The following is a 15,092-nucleotide window of genomic DNA, read 5'->3' as shown; positions in this document are numbered from 1 at the left end:
TCGGGCAAGAAAGCATGTAGGGCATCCGGATCTTACGGACCTTACATTAGCCTGATCCATAATGACAGTACGATATAGTATGTTGTTGTTGTTGTTGGGATGTTTAAGGGGCACTAAACAGCTAAGGTCATCAGTCCCCCGATATAGTATGACATCCGCATTAAATAACTATATTATATCAACAAAAAGCAATTGCAGCAATCTCATGTGTCGAAAACTAACAAATCAGTATCTACCAATATATAGACAGGGGCATGCATAAGTAAGTTAAAGTGAAATATATTTTGGAGATGAACTTAGCAGGTGGTTAATGGCACTGGAAAACCCCACTTAACAAGAGAACGGCGAGCTTCAGCGCAGAAACTGGTAAGGCCAGAACAATAAATTGATCCTTTTAATGTAAATACGTCTGGGACCAAGGGTAAGTGGCTGGACAGTTTTAACAGGACTAGGCAGCGACCGGCAAGAAAAATAAAATTCACCCCTAACGAGACAGCGATTGGCTGAAGCCTTACTTGGCGATGCAGATGCGACACTGTAGTGAGATCCTCACTTTATAAAACTATTTCGGGAACTAAAATGTCTACAGAACCTTTCTCGCCTCACGGCAGACTGCCCAAGTGTGTGGAAAATATCGAGGGCGTTGAGAGATTTGCTTCTGCGAAATGTGGACGATATGCTTCATGTATTGTGGCGACAGATAGCAAAGACGTAGTTAATTATTCCTGCGGGATCTTTTGAGGGCAAAGAAATTGTGCACGTCCCTCCGAACCTTAGCAAGTGCGCAATAGCCATTATTTTGACTAGGGAAAACTTAACATTCTTTGGATGCAGGAAAGGTGAGACTGAGTGAATTCATTCAAGGCCAGAGCACATTGCGTACATGAGAGTTTTTCATTGGTTGTAAAATCAAAATTATTCTCCATCAACTCAGTGCATTGACCAGGTACACTATCATAGATTTAAGTTAGCTGATGAAGATTTTATTCATTCTTTCTTGTCATAAAATTTTTCAAATGTAGAGATAACGATTTTAATAATCGCCAATTCAATATATCCAAAAGTTAAATATTTTGTTATGTATCTCTTGACCCCTGAAACACCGTAGATAAATTATATGTAGAATGAAAAAAGGAATAGCTGTTTTGTCTTTCTACAATATATTCCAAAGTTCCACTTTTATTAATTCATGTTTTCCAGTCACATAACAGCAGTATTTCTAATAATTTTTGTTACAATCTGCACCTAATATTAACTGCTGTATAAGGCCAAGTTCATATTTACATAGAATGTCTGTTTAACACATTGGCCTTGAGAAGACAGTTCAGATGTTTTGTTCATTTGTGCACTTCACAAATGGCGACCCTGCAAGGATTCGAAATTACAGCATTCTGATAGATTGAAGGTACAAAACACATAATCCTCCCAAACAATAAAAGGCAAATTGGAGGAAAAAAGGTAAATGTAAATGTGACTCAACTGTTTAGTAAGTGTAGATAGAATTGTATTCATGTATTTCTTAATTCATGGCGCACCACATCGTTGAATTGGGTTGTGTTGAGTTCTGACTCAATTCCAGTAACCAAAAGGCTATATAAAAGACGAGAAAACGGGTTCAGGTATTGAATATAGGACCATGGATAATATTTTGATGTAGAATCAAGTCATATGACCAGATGTTAATGTGTAGTCAGGTTATGACAATTCAAGAACAACAACGCTTAGTGGAACGCTCAAAAATGAGAGAATACATTAAGACAAAGAGAAGTCATGGAAAATATTGATAGGATCGAGTTGGACACACAACAGGTAGGTCAGTGTGAACGAGACAGAAGATGTAGAAATACTGTATGAGACCGAAGATGCAACACATGATGTCCAATATGGTCCAAAGACTGAACATGAGAACAGCGTCGCTAATGAATCAAATGCTGAGTCTGTAGATAGTGATTTACAGCATATTGAGCCAAATGTAATCATATTGAATCAGGCAGGCTTGCAATTGCATGAAAGAATGAGTGTTGGTGCTCCTACACTATGTTTGGAAGTTAAGGATACCGTTCGCGAAAAACGAAATAGGGAATGGTTACATCAGATGGCAACAGGCGAAAATGATGTAGATAAAAATGCCAACATATTTGGAATGTTGCAATGTTTATTACAAAAATCTCAGGACTCGCAGCATTTATTACAAAAATCTCATTAATCAGAAAACCGTTTAGAAGGGCGAATAATACAAGGGAAAAAAGAATTAAAACTGGGGGTGGAAGAAACTAACAACGAAACACAAAAATCGAGTGATAATATTCAAGGCCAGTTAGATCAAATGCTAATTGAAGCAAAGGAAGTGCAAATCACGCTTCAAACAATGTATTAAAGAAATTCGATGTTCGTAATTTAAAAATACAAGAGAAAAACGAACACCAAGTTCAACGGCTGAGATCGGAAGTTTTAAGTTCGACCGAAAGTCGAGGTGGCGTAGAAAGCGTTAGTGAGGAGTCGCAGACGACAGAATCCACTTAAGTGTCGGTAGATACTACTGTGAAGAATGGAAAATCAACAGTTGTTGATAATACGACAGAAAGGGTACGCGAAATTACGTGTCACGTAAGACGGAAAGGCACATGTGGATGTCAGTCCGAAACCACAAACCAAGAACGGGAAATTAGTCCAAAACAGCGTATTCCAGAACATCACGGTAACCGTAAACAACAGTGTGGACTGTACCACTTATTCAAGAAAGAATAACAGGTCAATCAGGAAGACAAGTGTATGGTTTGGAGCAAGGTTCTGTACGTTAAGCACAAAGCGTGACATACGCTGATCAAACTATAGAGAAGCGTTACGCAACCCCACGACCTGTAGGTTACAGGTTACAGTACGGCGTCTAACGTGCCAGAATTACTTATACGTCAAGATAAAGAGCCGGTAGCGGCCGTTGTGGACGCATATTGCGCAGTGAAATCTGCAAGTGATTCTAAGGCACAAATGTCACAGAATGAACCAAGTTACGCACGTTTGAGTATATTTGTTGCAAACCGAGGACTGAATTTCAGTCTTCAAAACGCAGAACGTACATCACAGACAGAAACTGGAGGTTTAGATGATAACCACTTTCTTACAGTGCGGAAATATCAGCACTATAGGGAAGATACCAATATTCTCCATACCCGCACATTTATTGACCAATTTAAAGTAGGAATACATACATAAGTTAAATTTCATTTGCGTACATATTGAGGGAAGTGTTGCTGCAACTAAGCAGAAGACAGCAGAAACTTGCCACTGGTGTGATTTGATTAGGGCTGCCTTTAGAGCGAGATATTGATCACCTGAGGCTCAGATGAGAATAAAATATGGATTACTACAAAATGTCTCAATCAAAAATTTGCGTGAGAAAACAGCAGTCAAATTCTTTGATAATATGGCTATATGTAGATAACCCATATAGCGACGGAGAATTGATTCAAATACAGAACTAAACTGCCAATGAAGTATCAACAAGCCTTGATATGACGTGGAAGTGTAGAAATTTCTAAAGGTGTTTTGAGAGAAGTAGAATTCATGTATGAAAACGACGCTCAAAGAAGTCGCGATTCAGGACAGAATAATTTTGAAAGAACACGTAATAGTAAGGAGAACAATAATAATGGTGGCAATGGTAGGCCGGTATTGGAGTTGGAAGTCTGGACGAAATGGGAATAATTACGGAAATGGGAGTAGTGGAAACACGAGATCACAGCGTAATCGATATAGTTTTAATAGTGGTTGAAACAGGTTGAATGTAGACGAAAATAGGAATGGAGACAACCGACAGACTGATTTAAAAAAAAAAAAAAAACAATTCACCAGGTCCAAGGAGAGAAAGCAGATGGGTAGGTGGTGCGAGAACGACGCCACAGGCAAGTACTTCGGGTAATTACCGGTGAAACGAACCACAGATTGAGGTTGAATTACGTCCACGAAATTCTGAGAAGCGTGAGGATTGACTAACGTTAGGTATTGCAGGAGTTCAAGCAGGTAATACACTTTCTGCAGAAATGGATGACAGGGTGACCACAGTAATAAATCGGGTAAGGTGTGACGTACAAGAATCGGAATTGGGAACAGGAGCGACAGAAAAATCATCAAAAGTATCTGTACAGATACTACAAATAGGGAGGAAGTCACAACTGAAATGTTGGGACGAGATAGAGTGGATTGATACTGACGATGAGGTTGAGCTCCCAGCATTAACTAGCAATGAACCATATGATTATAACGAAACATTCATGTATATGGTGCAGATTTTTGATTCTCCACAGACGGAAAATGATTTTCAGTAATATAATACAAATCCTACTGTAACGTGCAACGCTACGATCGATCAAGACGATAGGATTACCAGACAAAATACGGCTAATAGAGGTCACAGAAAAAAGAGTGACATACGGATAAGTACACCTGATCAAAAGTTCGACACGCTACAAGATCTACTAAAATCCTTCCACAAAACTTTGGAAGAAAAGCAGAAAGAGTCTGAGTCTTTGTGGGGAAACGAGCAAAATCTGGAAGAACAAGTCGATAATGGAGAGGAAAATGAGAGGGCCAGTATCCCTTCAGGATCATAAAAAGAACCAGAATATAAAGTATGTGAATACTCTGTCAACTCAGATTCAACGGTATACAATTTTGTCACATACGAGGACACAGTACGGCAGTATTACTGAGGCTATGTAATCATCACACCAGACACAGAAAACAGCGTCGTAATAAATGACGACATAGCTAAAAATTTGACTCTGCAACTCTCGGTGATAGATAACAAATACGATCACTAGTTGAATCAGGGTGCGAGTGCAGACACAATTAAAGTAGAATCTGACTAATCCTCAGAATGTAAGTGCGAAGTACTGTCACACTTAAAGAATAAGTGCTAAGCTCTAAAATCCAAATCAGAAACGATTACCCAGGTGTGTGAAGAGGAGACAAACTTAAAGGACGTAGCAAGATGTGTAAATCAGGATTTAAAATCTAGACTGGTTACGATGGAAGCTGATCTAGAAGCAGCGAGAACACAATTGGACAATTTAAAAAAACGGGAGTACTTCTCCCCAAACTCTCGATGAAGACCATCAAATGTTGATGGAAGATGACACAATTATGGATGCCCATAAACATCCAGTTGTGACAAAACAAACACACATAAATCGATTAAATTATCACGTAAATGACTACATATTAATGGAGGAAGTCGAAGACATCGGAGATAAGTCTGATACTTAGTGTAACAGTCAACGGTATTGTCGTTAACACAATAGTAGATAGTGGTAGTGAGTTAACAGCGACATCAGAGCCGTTATTCAATCGTTGCAATGGTGACGATGACAGAACAAAGATCCAGAGGTGTTAAAGGTCAAACACAAGTGGAAAGACAAGAACATTCGTCAGCATTATTTGCTGTAGCAGATCACAAAAGGCAGACAGGACGAGCCACAAACATGTAAATATTCAAATATAGGTACAGTAATACTAAACATTTAAATAGTTAAAGTAGGTCAGAAAAAATAAAAGAAAACTAATGGCATGACGTAATAACTAACTAACCTACATATCATCAATCCATGCTCTTTCACGAAGTAAAGAAATCATTATAAAATAAATGCACTGACGAAGACTTTTAATCATTCTTTCTCGTGATATAATTTTCCATATGTAGAGATAACGATTTTAATAATCGCCAATTCAATATGTCCAAGAGTTAAATATTATTTTGAACATGATTATTGTGTATCACGTGACCCCTGAAAGCACAGTTGATAAATTATACGTAGAATGAAAAAGGAAATAGCTGTTTTGTCTTTCTAGAATTAATCCCAGACTTTCATTTTCATTAATTCATGCATTCTGGTTACGTAACAGCAGTATTTCTAACTACTTTTGTTACGATCCATACCTAATATTAGCTGCCTTTCCAGGGTCAGGTTCATATTTATATAGAATGCCTGTTTAATACCCTGGGCTTGAGAAGACAGTTCAGATATTTTGTCCATTTGCGGGCTTCACAACCGCCTATACTTTTGTTGAAAGAACCGTCGTGGTACTCGCACCAGTGATTCACAGAAACAACGGAATACGAATTAACACTAATTGGGCAACGATCTTAACACCGCTGTACAACATGGTTCCATGCTGTTGCAAGTTACTTTCTGCTGGATGCCTCCTGTCGTTAGCTCGTGGTCTAGTGGTTTGTGTCGCTACTTCAAGATCACAGGATCCCAGGTTTGAAACCCAGATGAGTCCGAAGCATTTCGTCTCATATTCATCGACGAGAAAGTCGCCGAAGTGACATCAAGTAACTACATTTGCACCAGGCAGCTAAACAACTCCAGACCGGGCCTCTTGCCCAATAATGGCATACAACCACTTCCATTATTTCCATGGAATGCTGTAAGTAGGCTGTTTAGGTTTTCTTATTGGTAACGCCGCTTAGCGCTCGGTATGAAAAATCACTGGCTGTGCTGTGCGCAGTCTGTGTTTAGTTTGCATTGTTGTCTGCCATTGTAGTGTTGGGCAGCGGCAGCTGGATGCTAACAGCGCGTAGCGTTGCGTAGTTGGAGGTGAGCCGCCTGCAGTGGTGGACGTGGGGAGAGAGATGGCGGAGTTTTGAAATTTGTAAGAATTGGTGTCATGAACTGCTATATATATTATGACTAGTGAGGTAAATACATTGTTTGTTCTCTATTAAAATCTTTCATTTGCTAACTATGCCTATCAGTAGTTAGTGCCTTCCGTAGTTTGAGTCTTTTATTTAGCTGGCAGTAGTGGCGCTCGCTGTATTGCAGTAGCTTGAGTAACGAAGATTTTTGTGAGGTAAGTGATTTGTGAAACGTATAGGTTAATGTTAGTCAGGGCCATTCTCTTGTAGGGATTTTTGGAAGTCAGATTGCGTTGCGCTAAAAATATTGTGTGTCAGTTTAAGCACATTCGTGTATAATTGTTCAAAGAGGACGTTTCACATAGACCAGTCGTGTATAAATTGTTCAAAGGGGACGTTTCAATGCAAAAGTTATTTAATATTTGGCTGTAGCTGAGTTTGTGATGGATTGATACCTGTAGCTCAACATACGACCCTGTGGACCATGGTGACGGAAGTACTGAATCCTGCATTGTGAAATGGTCCAAAAATAATAATTTTGGTACTGTATATTGTATACTGCCTGAAAGAAATTAGTACACCTGAAAAGACGACGTCAGTTTTCATCCGATGATGGTATATGCCACCTGCGGGATAGTAGGTGTACTGATGATCTCAACTTCGTCCGCCAGCTTCTTTGGTGCGTCAGTGAATAATAGGTGTTGTTCTTTCGAGAAAATTATTTAAAGACGGTATTACTCTGGTTTTTAACAGGGTCGGAACTCAAGCTTTTTTAAGGCTGCTTACAACCCTCCCTTGCCCCCGTTGGTACATCTAGATCTACATTATTACTCTGCAATTCGCTATTAAGTGTCTGGCTGAGACTTCATCGAATCACCTTAAAGCTGCTTCTCTCCCGTTTCGCAGCGAACAATGAAATCTTTCCGTGTGAGCTCTGATTTGTCTTATTTTATTACAGTCATCATTCCTTCCTATGTCTGTGAGCACCAACAAAATATTTTTGCTTTCGGAGGAGCAAGTTGGGGTTTTAAATTTCATGAGAGGAACCTTCCGCAACGAAAAACCTGTTTGTTTTAATGACTGCTACCAACATTTCCGTGTCATACCTATGGCATTCTCTCCCCTATTTCGCAATAGTACAAAACGAGCTGCCCTTCTTTGAACTTTTTCGATATCTTCCGCCAATGCCATCTGATGTAGATCCCATACCACGTAATAATACTCCAGAAGAAGATGGAAAAGCGTACCGTAGGCAGTCCGTTTAGTAGTGTTCAGCCAGTAAATCACAGTCTATAGTTGGCTTTACTCACAACATTGTCTGCATGATCGTACCAGTTTAAGTTATTCGCAATTGCAATCGTTTGGTATTTAGTTGAATTCACAGCCTTATGGTTTGCGCGATTTATCATGTAACTGAAACTTATTGGATTCCTTCTAGCCCTCATGTAGATGATTCACATATTTCGTTATTTAGAATCAGTTCCCAATTTAGACTCGTGCCACACAGATATCTTATATAAATCATTTGCAATTGGTTCTGATTATATGATGACACTACAAAACGGTAGATGACAGCATCATCAGCAAAAGGTCTAAGATGACTGTGCATCTTCATGTTTTCGCAGCATAAAGACTGTTCCATAAAGTTTCGGGCGTGCATCGGCATAAATTAAGGTTATTCTTCTAATATTTCGGCTGAATACCGTCCAGCCATCTTCAGAGTGAGCCGAGGTGACTAACGCTCCAGTACTTGCACCGTCCTTTTAAACCCAAGGACCGAACCACTGCAGCGTTAGTCACCTCGGCTCACTCTGAAGATGGCAGGACGGTATTCAGCCGAAATATTAGAAGAAGAAGCTGAATTTATGCGGATGCACGCCCGAAACTTTATGGAGCCGTCAGACTGTTCAGATCGTCTCCTAAATCGTATATGCAGTCCAGGAACAGCAGAGGGCCTATATCACTTGCTTGGGGAACGCCAGATATTACTTCTGTGATCCTGTTGACAGGAAATCATGAATCCAGTCACACAGCTGAGATGATATTCGGCAGGCACACAATTTTATCAGGAGTCGCTAATGAAGAACGGTGTCAAAAGCCTTCTGGACATCTATAATTATGGGATCAGTCTGACATTCCCTGTCAATGGCACTCTGAGGTCTGATGCTGCAAAAGTGTACCAGAACAAAACAATTATATTTGAGCAGTCGTGCCGTGATTGTCTAAATGGTAGTATTAAAAGGTAGATAGTTCTAGAGAACGGTACATGTTTTCATCTGTGCCCGGAGTTAAAAGCACATTGATTGTAAAATCTGTAAGCAAGTCTTCCAAATAAAGCTTGAAATTACTGAAAATCATTGAAACTGATTTGATTGTCAATATGGATTTGCTAGCCACTTTGGCTAGATCTTGTGTTTATCTGCAGGTAGAGGCTGACGTGGCTGCATCTGTAGCTAATTTCAACTCGACCGGAAATTGTCTAAGTCCCTCAGCCACCCGCTCGACGAGACATCTAACTGCAGAGACACACATCTGATGAGGTACAGGTAAGAAGTCTGAGGGACAAGTCATTTGATGGCGTAGAGCCTTGGCAGTAAAGTAATTTTGTACCATCTGCTTTCTAAATGGAATCTCATATTTTCGTTCGTCACAGCATTTCAACTGGCTAAACTACGCATACTCCGAGTGTCAACCAGCAAAAACATTCCTTCCTCTTGTTTCAGGCAGTTAACCAATTAACACGCTTGTTAACACTTGCTATCTTTCAGTTTCTGTCTATAAAGATGACGAGGTTGGGCCCTGGCAGCAGAATCGAGTTTCTCTTACTAACTTCTGAAGTAATTATGTTCGGCAATCCTGGCTGTTCTCACATTACATCAAACATTTGATATTTGTAGTGTGGGAGCTCGGTGGCATCCAATAGCTCCAAACGTGGCGTAACTCGAGGTTCTCACCCTACGTTCTCATGTTATGTAGCAGGAGACGCATTTAGAAGAAATTCAGCTTTCTGTGTTCTGTTTACAATAACGTTTTCCAGACCCCGCCAAGAGCAGCAATTCTCCTTCTTTCACATTCGGGCTGTTATAGATATATACAGCCCGTCACCCTATGATACAGGAGTTTTTAAATGCATTGTGACTACTGGTGAACAGTGTCCAGGGGCAACTTCTTCAAACAAAGGCCAGCTGGCCAAGCGGCCTTGAGCTCCACCGCTGTCAGCAAATCCTTTCGAAAATTCCCCTAGGGGTGGTCTACCCTGCTAGCCCACATGATCTGCTGCGATCTCACTTGCTTGCAGCTCATCTCAGTATGCCTGGAGTGGCCTCTTATTTAAGTGAACCATAGAATTCAATATAAGAATGTAATACACTGACAATAACTAGCACTGATACACATCTCGTTCTTTGGTGGGGATTAATCAGTTCAATTTGATTCGTGTTTTTAGCTCTGATTTTATATCAGTTTGAAAAGAACCGTTGCGTAACAAGCATACTTGATTTTTTTAATACTTGTTAATACTCTCCACCCCAAAGAAACTACTTACTCAGTAAATGGTATGTACTAAAGTGACATTTCCCAGTAAAGCTGTACATACCTAAAAATCCAATCTACAGTATTTGCAGCATTTTCGATGGCTGTGATCTGCAATCAGAGCCCTGTTAGCCTTTGTCTCCATAATGAACCTATGTCTATTTTGTACGCATGCTGCTACTCTATACCACCAAATTTAACTACTAATGTGTCATACATACCATGATTTTAATGCAAGATATAATCTCCAAGTAAACTTTGTGTCTCACTTAGACGTCTACATCACCATAAAATCTCATATACTAGAATGCTATTGGTGCACGCATACTCTTTTTCGTGAAGGTAGGAGGGAGTGGGGTTGGGCATGTGACAGATACAAATTCTGTACTAGATAGAACAAACCATTCTCCTTTCTAATAGCACCAAACCGTGTATTCTAGTGCTTATAGAACAGTGTAGACCCCACTAAAATGCACCCCACTAACATAAACCCTGTAATAAAGCAGCTCGATTTATTAAAACCTACCTAAATCTGTCTTGTATGCGTTCTGCTACTCTACACCACTAAATATCTACTTAGGGAGGGAAGTTACGGGTTACAGATCTATGAAAGTATAACCCTAGGTATCTTTTTCAATATGTGAGATGTCGCATCCAGCCATCTTCACGTATGTTCAATGTGTGAAGTGCAACATGGCCTACATCCACGCTATAGCCCAATTTGCCCCACTCTCGCGCTAAAGCGACTGCATCAGTGCCAGTCATAGCTGACATGATACATCTACATCTAAGTGATTACTCTGCTGTTCACAATTAAGTGTTTAGCAGAGGGTTCAATGAACCACCTTCAAGTTGTGTATACCGTTTCACTCTCTAACGGCGCGCGGAAAAAACGAGCTCTTAAATTTTTCTGTGTGAGCCTTGACTTCTCTTATTTTGTCGTGATGATGATTTCTCCCTGTGTATGTAGGTGCCAACAGAATGTATTCGCAATCGGAGGAGAAAACTGGTGATTGAAATTTTATGAGAAGATGCCGTCGCAACGAAAAACGCCTTTGTTTTAATAATTGCCACTCCAATTCGCATATCATGTCTGTTGTACTATCTCCCCTATTTACCGGTAATATAAAACGAGCCGTCCTTCTTTGAACTTTTTCGACTTCATCCGTCAGTCCCATCTGATGCGGATCCCATACCGCACAGTAATACTCCAGAATATAGCAGATAAGTGTGGTGTAAGCCGTCTTTTTAGTAGATCTGTTGCACCTTCTAAGTGTTCTGCCAATGAATCGTAGTCTTTGGTTTACACTACCCACAACATTATCTATGTGAAGTTTAAGTTACTCGCAGTTGTAATCCCTAAGTATTTAGTTGAATTTACAGCCTTCAGATTTGCATGACTTACCGCGTAAACGAAATTTAGCGGATTTCTTTTAGTACTCATCTGAGTATCTTCACGCTTTCCTTTATTTAGGGTATTTTGCAACTTTTCGCACCACACAGGTGTCTTATCTAAATCATTTTTCAATTCGTTTTGGTCATCTTATGACTTCCCAAAACAGCAAATGACAGGATCATCTGCAAATAAACTAAAAGGGCTACTCAGATTGTGTCTTATGTCGTTCACACAGATCAGGAACGACAGAGGGCCTATAACACTTCTTTTTTACTCCATGACTTTCCGTCTATTACTACGAACTTTGACCTTTCTGATAGGAAATCACGAATCTAGTCGCACAACTGAGGCGATATCCCATAGGCACCCAGTTTGGTTAGCACGCTCTTGTGAGGAACGGTATCGAAAGCCTTCTGGAAACCTAAAAATATGGATTCAATTTGACATCCCCTCTCGATAACACTCATTACTTCATGAGTATAAAGAGCTAGTTCTCGTAGATCAGCTACGTTGTGTGGAAATGGAGATCTATGAACAGTGTCTTTGATGTATCCCCACAGATAAAAATCGTATTGGTTGAGATCCGGAGAAAGTGAGGGTCACGCCGGCAACTGAGGATTGCCCGTTGATTTACAAGCAATCCATCATCATAGTAGCATAGTTACCAAGAACTCAGGAACATCGTCGTTCAGAAAGCGCAACGGAGCACCGTCCTGTTGAGACCTAAATAAACACTGTCCTCTTGCAATTGGGACATGATATATGCAAAGTGTCTTCTCTATTGTCCTGACAGCCATGTTACTGGTGATCATTATAACAAAATAAACTTTTTGGTTTGCCGTTACTGTACCGTGAGCCAGCGTTTAATTTCATGTTATTCCCGCGGATATGGAATCCCTCTGACCGCAAGAGTGCATGGAGCGTTACTAAAGCCGGTAGAGGGCAGGTCGGAGGAGAAGGTAGTTGAGGGCTGTACCGGCCTGGAGGAGTGGAGAGTGTGACACGGACGACGAAGAGCGCAAGTGAGATGGCGTGTTGTGACTAAGCGTCTGCCGTGGATCGTTGGCCAGAGTGGTGCCTTTGTTGACTGCGTGTTTGGCGGGGCCGAGTGTTGGTCGCAGCCGTGAACATGGCTATGTTAAAAGCTACTTCGGCAGGACGCACAGTATTCGCCGTACCCTTTGCTATTGAAGTTGCAAGCAGTTTGTGCCTATTGCGGTTGGAGTCCGGTGTGACCTTTGCAAGTACTGGTCGCTGTGGTGTTTGCTGGATGATACACGTGGCTTTCTGACGATGAGTAATCTTCGTTACATCCTTCTCTCAGCGCTATGTAAGCAAGCGTTTGTCAATGGGCGCTGTATTTTACGAGAAATCACGGTGAGCATCCGATCAGTGTGCACGTCACTTGATATTGCATGGTGGCTATTTTGACTCCGTGTCCTAGTTACCCGTTCTTACGTATATAAATGTGTTATTTATGAAGGTTTTGCCTGGTACTACTTGAGTCCAGTTCTGTCAATGTGTGTGGGCTTGTGGCTGTCGCTATTCCAAACTGATTCTAGAATCTAAGGTTATAGAATGCAGGTGTAATCCTTCTGATTTACGAATTGTACTTTACAGTCAGCGAAAATTGTTGAATCTAGCTACCTTATATCTGTGGCATGTCTATAGTTACCTGTTGGCTAGAGTCACGAGCTCGAGCTGTTTACTAAATTGTTTGCATTTATAAAAAGAACTACAGAAGTATTTCTGCATTTGTAGTATGTTTAATTTTTACTAAATAATTAACGAGGTGTCTCTGTGTTACAGGATAGGTGATTGTATCTCTTGTTAACTGTGATCTTGTTAAAGATCCCTTAGTACAATGACTGAAATTTTTAATGAAGGTTTTTAGTACTGTGGTAGCGGCAACCGTCAGCCTATGTTAGTAGAGTCGGAGGAATTATTGCAGCTGGCGTCCCCCCTACCACCGCCTCTATTGTCGTATTTGTGACATAATCATTTGATCATATTGCTGTTTTTAATGTAAATGCCTTGTTTTACTTCATTTAATATTCTTTACAAAAAGGAAGTGATTTTATACTGTTGCACTTTTGACGTGTTGGCCATCAGTTGCTTATTGAAATTTATTCTTTTTAGTTAATGTTATTCTTGGATGTTTGCTTTTAAAAATAAATTCATAAAAGTGTTTTTACAAACGTTAATACGTTGATTATGGCTCAGTACCTTTCCACTCAACCGCAGCTCCGTACTGCATCTCAGTTACTGTACATATACATAATGGTATAATGCCATACCTCAAAACAAATACCCACTTCAGTGCGTTGGTTGTTTTGTCACTGTGTCTAATGATCTTCCCGCAAACACATCACATAAGTTACACCAAGATTATCTTCTGCATGGTCGTAACTGCACGCCAATGTGAACTATGCCAGTCAGTACAAAATATCTGTTTTGTGTCCATGCATCTACACCTCAGCGTCAAACTTACTGTCAAGGTGAAAATAAATATTAATGGCAAACTTGTGCCATTCCTACTTGATAGTACCGAGCGAGATGGCGCAGTGGTTAGCACACTGGACTCGCATTCGGGAGGACGATGATTCAATCCCGCGTCCGGCCATCCTGATTTAGGTTTTCCATGATTTCTCTAAATCGCTCCAGGCAAATCCCGGTATGGTTTCTTTGAAAGGGCACGGCCGATTTCCTTCCCCGTCCTTCCTAATCCAATGAGACAGATGGCCTCGCAGTTTGGTCTCTTCCCCCAAACAACCGAACCCAACCCTACTTGATAGTACTAACCAATCTAAAAACATGCTACTTGTAACAGCCATATTTCTTAGGCTCCAAATTTAGTAAAAACGGATGTAATATTGCTCAGTACAATGTTGGTAGCTAGTCTGCTAGAAAATGTAAAACTTGCCATGGCTGTGATGTTATTGTCTTCAAGGTTTTAAAATACATAGAAAGTGCGTTGTCAAACGACCATAATTCAGAGAAATCAGCGTATTCACCTCGACAAAACACATGAGAAAACACTACAACATCAAAGCTTTGACAGGTTGTAGATTGTTTAGCCGACTAGCTACCAACATAAATAGACAATAGCTTCATGTAAGTAAGAAAATGAAGTAACCCACTGAAGAGAGCACAAAAAGTGCTGAAACATGCCTGGGTACAACGAAACTCAAAAGGTGTCTTGCATAAGACGGAATTCCTCGTTCTATTTTCACAGCAAGCACGGACGTAAGAACAACTGCAACATCACAAGGTGATTAAAATTTGTTTTATTATAGTGATCGTCAGCAATATGGCTGGCAGACCAATGAGGAAAGCATTTTGTGTGGCTCATGCTACAACTGCAAGAAGACAGTGAAAATTTCATTTCTCAACTGGATGGCGCTCCACTGCACTTCCACAATGATGTTTGTGAGTTCTTCGATTCTGCGCTGATTGAATGATGGATTGATTGTGAATTAGCTGGTAATCCCCAGTTGCCGGCATGGCTCCCACATTCTCTGGATCTGA

Source organism: Schistocerca gregaria, chromosome 8 (assembly GCF_023897955.1).
Source record: "Schistocerca gregaria isolate iqSchGreg1 chromosome 8, iqSchGreg1.2, whole genome shotgun sequence".
Classification (NCBI taxonomy): Eukaryota; Metazoa; Arthropoda; class Insecta; order Orthoptera; family Acrididae; genus Schistocerca; species Schistocerca gregaria.
This window is presented reverse-complemented; position numbering follows the sequence as displayed.